The following is an 8,290-nucleotide window of genomic DNA, read 5'->3' on the forward strand; positions in this document are numbered from 1 at the left end:
AGATGTACACATTGTTGAATCGCATAGCACAAAAAAATACCAAGTGGCATTCAGATCCTAGAAGTGCCACAAAAAGAATTGCAGGTGTATTGGAGGTGGACCAATTCACAGCCTTATCAGCATAGGTTTATACATTATAAAATTTAATGAACACTCAGTTTAGCAGCATGAATTTGGGAGTGGTACAACCTGCAGCCACAGTCAATGTTATCCAACAAGCTGCAGGTTGGTGTGAAATATGCGGTAATAATGGCCACTCAGCGACCATGTATACTTCAAATCTAGAATCAGTGATATATGTAGGCAATGCTCAAAGACCAAATTTTGGTAACGCCTACAACATAAAGTGAAAAACACAACCTTAGAATGCACATAAACAACAAATTCATCAACCACAGGCCCAACCAAATCAGTCAACTTACAATATGAAGAAGATGTTGAAGAAGCTTTTAACAAATCAAGTACAGTTGACTGCAGACATGAAAAATCAGCAAGCGGCCACAAGAAGTTTAGAGTTGAAGTAGCGCCAATTATCACAAGCATTGAATACTAGACCACAAGGTGGTTTGCCAACAGATACAAAAAATCCCAAGCAGGTTATGAAAATCACCTAGAAAGTGGTAAAGATCTTCAAGGAGAACCTCCCAAGGCAACAAAGGAGGTAGATGATGATGTGGTGACCCAACAAGTAAATGAAAGAGTTGTTGAAAATTCAAGAAAGCCTGAGTATGTGAAAACTAAGGTTGTTGAACCAGAAGTGAAGAAGACACTACCATTACCCTTCCCTCAGAGGCAAATTAAAGAGAAGGAGGACACAATGTTCAAGAAGTATTGTGATACATTCAGACAGCTTCCCATTAACTTACCTTTGCTAGATGTTTTGCAGAGTATGCCCAAGTACGCAAAGTACTTGAGGGATGTGATTGTGAATAAGGTAAAATTGCAAATGTATGAGATATAACACTCACTGAAGAGTGTAGCACTGTGATAACACAAACAATCCCCAAAAAATTAAGAGATTAAGGGTGGTTCCCTATCCCTATTCAAATTGGGAGCAAGTTGGTCCATGCACTGAGTGACTTAGTGGCAAGCATAAATTTGATGCCCCTATCATTGTTTAAAATATTGGGCTTGGGAGAGCCGAGACTGACCATTGTGGTGTTGCAGCTGGCATATGGATCATTTACAGATCCATATGGAATAATTAAGGATGTCCTCATAAAGGTTGGTAAATTCATTATTCCTACTGACTTTATTATTCTTGATTTTGAGGTAGATGAACAGGTACCAATCATCTTGGGATGTTCATTCTTAGCAACTGGAGGGGCCTTAATTGATATTAGAGAAGGCACGCTCAAAATGAGGGTAGATGATGAAGAGGTGGTATTTGATGTTTACAAAACACCCATCATAAATTCCCAAATTAAATATTTATGTGTGATCAATGCTATTGAGGGGGGAAAGTGTGGGTGGTTAATCCACCAAAGACCTCTTCGGATTAGCTGATTAAGTGGCCTAAGATGAGCCAATTATTTCCCAACATGATAAAGGTTGAAGTGAAGAGAGATGTCGACCTTAAGAGTAAGAACTTAAGAGGTTAGAAATGAATGAAAAAATGGCTTCTAAAAGGTAGTAAAAGGGTGAAGAAATATGGTTGAGTTGAGTTGGGCCGTGCCGCGACACTAAATCAGACGTTGCTTAGGAGGCAACCCAAGTTAAGTAGGTATATTTTCATTTCAGTTTTTAATTTTTATTTCACATAGTTTTTGTTTTTGGTTGAGTCATGGGTTAATGGGAAGTCTGAGTACCACAAACTTGAGCTAAGAAGCATTGAAAAAACTGAGTGTGAGGTCCCAAGAATTCCTTTATATGTAAAAGATGCTACTAGCTAGGCCTAGAGGCCTCAGAGAGTATTTCTATCTCTTACCTTTAAATTCACTTTAGGGACAAAGTAGATTTTTAAGTGTGGGGTGGAAAAATTCTCAAATTATGTCAATTTAAAAATAATTTGTGAAAGATATTTTTGTTGGTGCTATTTTTGATTTCATGGTGCAAGTGGGTTTGTTTGTAAAAGCAGTTGATTAAGTGAATTACTATTTTTGAGACTTCTAGGCTCAAGTTTTTTACTCTTGTACTTTTTGGCTTAAATTTGAATTCATGCTATTGTTTGGTTAGGAGTCTATGATGATCCTATTAAGTTGAGCATATGCCATATGAGTGAGATTTTTGTATCTTCCTTGTTGCATGTGATGTCTAGAACTTGCCCGGTGTGTGTGTGAAACGACATAAAGAATGTAGGTTTAGGGGATGATATAGGCATTTCTTTTATAGCCTTATTTTATACCTTCTATTTGTCTTACCCTTGTGCTTTATCCTAGTTAACCCCCATTGAGCTTTTAGCTTTTTCTTTGGCAACCTCATAAGTATCCCAATCCCTTCTTTAATAGACCATAATTGGATCCAAAAAGCTCCTAAGTGCTTTAATTGAAGAAAAAAATTGATTTAGTAAGGAGTTTGAGAAATTAAAAAAGAATAAGGTGAAATTGATACCCCAAGGTAATAGTTATTGGTGTTTATATTTGATGTGTAGTGGTTGGTAGTGATATAAATGGTGTTAGAAATATTTCCATGATTGTAAAAAATGAGAAAAAATAAATCTTGAAGGAATAAACAATGCGCCTACCATGTGTTTGTGAAAATGCTTAAAAGAGATGGGGCTAAATAAAAGAATGGGGTAGACAAAGTGGTGATATTTGGTTGCTAGAGATTGATTTTAAATGTATAATATAGTGTATTAAAGCTCTTAGAGAGGTTAGTCACTATTCCCAAATAGTTCCTACCTGTCCCTTAGCCTACATTACAACCCAAAAAAGACCTATTTGATCCTAAGCTTCATCATTCCGATATTAGTGAAGCACTACACTAAGGGAAAGCATATGTTTCATTGTGTGTAACTTGTGAATTCTTTGTGAGAGTGAGCGTAATTTGATTCGTGTACCCATTTTGTTATAAAATGCTTTTATGTGAGTGATTATGGGTAACTCTCTTATTGTGAGGGGCACATGTTTGATGAATGTGGGTGATTTGTATGATGTCTTTGATTCATCAATATTCATGAGTTTTCCATGTGTTGAGTCAATTCTTCAGGTTAGGATGTTTCGACGTAGTGTTCTTGAGCTTTCAATTGTGTAAATAACATGCTTTGTGTAGAAACTTGTATTTCGTGTAGTCATTGTATTACTAGCTTGAGTGTCTTTATTTTAGTAGAAGTATAGCGTCACCTAAGCTATTGATTCTTAGAGTAAAGAGTTGTTCGAGGACGAATAAGGGTTTAAGTGTGGGATGATGATTTGAGATGATTTTATATACTTTGGTATCATTATTCTTGCTTAATATGTTGATATTGATATAAATAAGCATCTAAGTGTCCAAGTATGTAATTACAATGGTCCAAAGTGTTTCCAAACAAGTTTGTACTTAATTGAGTCATATAGAGTTCAACCCGAAAAACTAGTTTTACTAGCTTGAGCTAGTTGTGAGCCTAGTGGGTTTCGTTGGATTCTAATGTGTTTAATTTATTCCAAATTGTTTAAATGTGTAATTATTAGTGGAACAACTTGTTTGAAATGTACAAATTTTAATTTGAATAAGTCAAGAGTCCGCACATAAAGTTGAAGATCATGGCGAATTAGCCTTATCTTAGCTCTTGTTCTGATTCATTGTTGAGAATATTGTGTTGTTATGATCTCTAATTCATGGTGTGTCATATTGTATTAATCTTTGTGAGCTGAATACGGTGATATATTGATGATATAAAGGATGGAAATCCATGGGAAATACACCATGATACAAGGGATGAAAGATGGGACGATAAAGACTTAACAAAAATTTTGGACACAATATCCAGTGTGTGCGCGCGATGAGCGTGTGTCGTATGCTGTATTTCAGTACTTCCGTACCTTATAAAAATTGTGAGATTCAACTTTAAGTGGAGGCTCGCGATATGAGTGCAACGCATCCTCCAATTCAGTGCACTACAGCGTGCGACGCACCCTATATACCACCGATTCAATTTTGATCAAATCCTATTTTTAAACAAATTGAATGGCACGTATTTTAAGGAAGATCAAGGTAATATTTATGGGAATCTTCTTGATTCATGTGTCAACCATCAAATCCCACCATAATTAGGATTTTTATATTATATATACACAGTACCTGGAACGGTACTAAAGGGACTTGGACAATTCTTGGTCAATTCGGTAGATTGTGGTGACAAATTACGTGAATGCTACATGGTTAAATTAGGTTTTATAATTTTTAATTAGATTTTAATTATCATATCATGTATTCAATTATTTGGATCATGATTATGAATATTATCGGCTAAAAACCCTTTTTTCGGAGTTAAAGCCAAGAACATGATTATTATTGTTTTGAATTAATTTTGATTAATTTTGCTTATCATATTTGGTTGTTTGTTTATTATTAATTTAATTATTTTATGGATTGATCACCCATAAAATAAATTTATTGTTGACTTTTTTATCTCGGGAGAGGGAATAGGGAGATAGAACATGGGAATAAACAAAGTATGGATTTTTATTCTTTTATAAAATACAAATTGAACTTAGCGTCTAGGACAGGGATGTACTTAGATTCCTTACTTGATTCAAATGTAGGATGATAGCTTTAATTCACTTAACTAAATTATTACATCCCCGCTTAACGATGTAATTGTAATTTCCATATTAGTTAAAAGATTAGAGGTTGGAAAACCATGATCATGCAATTAACCCTACGAAACAGCAACCAAGATAAGCAAATTAACGAATGAAATTCAACAACATAGTATGATTGTTCAGAGTTCTTTAACCCTGGGTTTTCTTCCATTGATTGTCTTAAATATTTTATTTTACACATTATTTACTTTTAGTTTTAATTCACAATTTCAAAACTCTCTATTTGGTTACTGTTGCACTGAATTAATCTAAATTGTGAACTAGAATCGAACCGTTGTTAAATCAAGTCTCTGTGTAATCAATATTCAACTTTCTTGAAGGCCACTATATTACTTGATAAGACCACGTACACTTGCGTGTGCGCTTGGGCGCTGTCAGTCATCAATATTTCAATCCCAACATCAGCAAACATGGTTTCCAGTATTGATCCTCGTGGGACTACACTTTCTTGGTAAGGCTACATAATTTTATTTAATCCCAATTGAAATATTTTTCACATACCATTAACCATGGAATCTTTTATAAGGCACCTACACATTGGTATCATCATACCAAGACTTGTATGTCATTCCAGTTAAGTTATACCGTATACATTTAGCCATTTAGACTCCAAACTTCATTTTAAAATTCATAACCATAAGCCCTAAGGGTGTTTCCAAAACTTTTTTACCTTCTTACCAGTTAATGTTATGCAATTTTTCAAAGAACAGTTTAGACGGTATCAAAACATTGTTTAAGAATAAAATTTCGATTGTGTTAAGGCTCATGTCATTATCATACAAAAATCCATAACATTATTGCTCTATAATATCAATTTCATCATATTTACATGACCCCAATTCAGTTTAAAAACCCAATGCTCACACATATAATCCATCCACACAAGAAGAAATCAGTTTAAGGCTTCCATAATAAAACTACCTCAACCCAATCTTAAATAAAACATTCAAGAACACATAAATACCAAGTAAACTAATTCAATATAACCATAATTAAAATAGAAAGTATCCAACATGTCTTTTTTATGGGATAAATTCGAGAAGAACTTGAGTTCTAGAGCCCTGAGAGTTGAATCCTTAAGAAGAAGTTCTTACTTTTCTCTTGAGGGTTTAGAAGCGTAAAGTACGTTGTAAATTCTAGATTATGGGGGTGATAATGATGTTTAATATTTTTAGAAGGTCGTTTAATAGGTAAAAGACCAAAAAACTCTTGCCCCAAGCTGGAAAAAAACAAAAATTATGTTTTGTTCCCTTGGGAATGGCACACCCTTATCGCGCTTGCCCAAGGGCATGTCACGCTCTTATTGCAACGTGCCCAGGGCGCGACACATTGCTATTATGAGTTTTCACTAGTTCGGGGTCTTAAAATAATCCCAAATGCTTTTTAAAATTGTTAAAACTCCTCCCAATTGTCTGGTTACCATCCCTTATCGTGATTCAAGTCAAAAATCATTCTTAGACATGAGAGAGGATTCAAAATAAAATTGTCAAAATTTTTAAGGTCTTACGAGTCAGTTTTAGAATACACCCCTATAGACACAACCTTTTTATTGCAAAAGGTGTAATGCCAATTTTTTCCACTCAAAAAAGTGAGTTGTAAATCATCCACACACTCCTAAAAAGCACGAACTTCAGCTGGTTCCACAAGTGAGCCGATTTTTTCATTTGTAGATAGCACATTGTTGAAATTACCACTCAACAAGCAAGGCCCCTACACAGTTCTTCCTTGCAACACCAATTCCTACCATAAGAGTAACCACTTATGGACTTCATTTCTAGCATATATAATATCCAAAAAGGTTGAAAAAGAGCCTGTGGAGTTTTTTACATAATAGTGCACAAACTATTCCTGGACCCGAAGGACTTGTTGTTTCACATGCCTCTTCCAAAGTAGCCATATTCTTTCATTTGAGCCCATTGGATAATTACAACTATGGTTCCACCTTTGCACCATTTTCAATAAAATATTTTTAGATTTATGCTTCTTTACCTGAGTTTCAAGACACACAAACACATCTACTCCATATTTATGCAAAAAGTGTTGCACCTTTTTTTCCTGTAGGGGCTGATTTAAGCCCCTAATATTCCAGGTAGTAATGATCATGGGGTGTTTTGGCTACCCGCAGGGCCACTCCCATGTCTATTTCAAATCAGAGCTACTTTTCATATATAAAATATTTTAACTTACATTGAAACTCAATTTTCTACGTGCATCAAAATATTAAGATTCGATTCTGGTAGAAAATATATGTCTCATGAATTCAATAATTTCTTGCTTGAGGATCGAGTCATCTCACAAGGCTCTTGCCTATATACACATCACATCAAAATTAGCTTGTTGAGTTTATGAATCACCATTTGTCACTTGTTCTTTATTGGGTAAGTCTTTTGTCTCATCTAAATACTAAGTTGAATCTTATTTATTGTTCTCTAGTTAATTAATAGGTTACCATCTAAAGTGTAAAATTTTGACTCTCTATATTATCATCTTTATCATCAAAATTTTAGCTTTAATAATTTTCATATCTTTGATTGTGTTTATTTTGTGCATCTGTGTTCTTTTCAATACAATAAATATTCACTTTTTTTATTTATAGTACTTCATCAAAAAATTATGTTTCTAGAAGTGTTAATTTCCTTGAGAATCGGTATTTATTTTCTGCTCATTGAACCACCTTTAATCTCTTTCCGTATTCCTAATTTTTAAGATTTGTCATTTTATTCTAAGTGACTCATATTTAAGATTATGTACGAACAATATCAACCAACTTTATTTCATCACAAAATTAATTTTTCACTTGAGACTACTCCTCAATTCAAATATTAGATTGTTGCAAGGTATGCTCCCCTTAAGCTTATTGGGTGATCCACCAAAAATCTTGTACTCGTAACTGGTATCATTTTTTTCAAAATTATCCACCGTCTTTATTTGAACATGCTTCAGAAGACTTAAAACATAGACATTGGCAGAAAGAAATGAATGAAGAATAATGGATCTTAAAAAAAATAACACACATGACACTGTTTGTTGTCCTTTAGATGTCTATCTAATTGGATGTACATGAATTTCTTTAACTAAAATTAATTTTGATGGAACTCATGATCGATACAAAGTTTCATTGGTGATCCTTGATAACATAAAAAAGTATTGTGTGAATTAAGAAGAGACGTTTGCACTAGTAGCAAATATAACTATGTTGTGAAATATTATTGCATTGTTGCATTACAAAACATGCCTCTTCATCAAAGAAACACAAAAAAAAAACAATTTCCCATGGTGATATCAAATAATAAATTTATATGAAACGTCCAGTTGATTTGTTTTCATCACCTTCATCAAATGTTTGCAAGTTGAAACAGTCTTTGTATGGATTAAAACAAGGACCCAGAACTTGGTCTGATAATTTTTTGTTATTTTCCTCAAGTAAAATCAATATTCATAAATATGAACCTCAACAATAAGTTCAAGACAACTTATGAATAATAAAAGTAAAATTCAAACTATTTCAGAAAATAGTAAACAAACTAAGAAAGAGATGAAATAGAAGA

This window comes from Capsicum annuum, chromosome 9 (genome assembly GCF_002878395.1).
Source record: "Capsicum annuum cultivar UCD-10X-F1 chromosome 9, UCD10Xv1.1, whole genome shotgun sequence".
In the NCBI taxonomy this organism is placed as follows: Eukaryota; Viridiplantae; Streptophyta; class Magnoliopsida; order Solanales; family Solanaceae; genus Capsicum; species Capsicum annuum.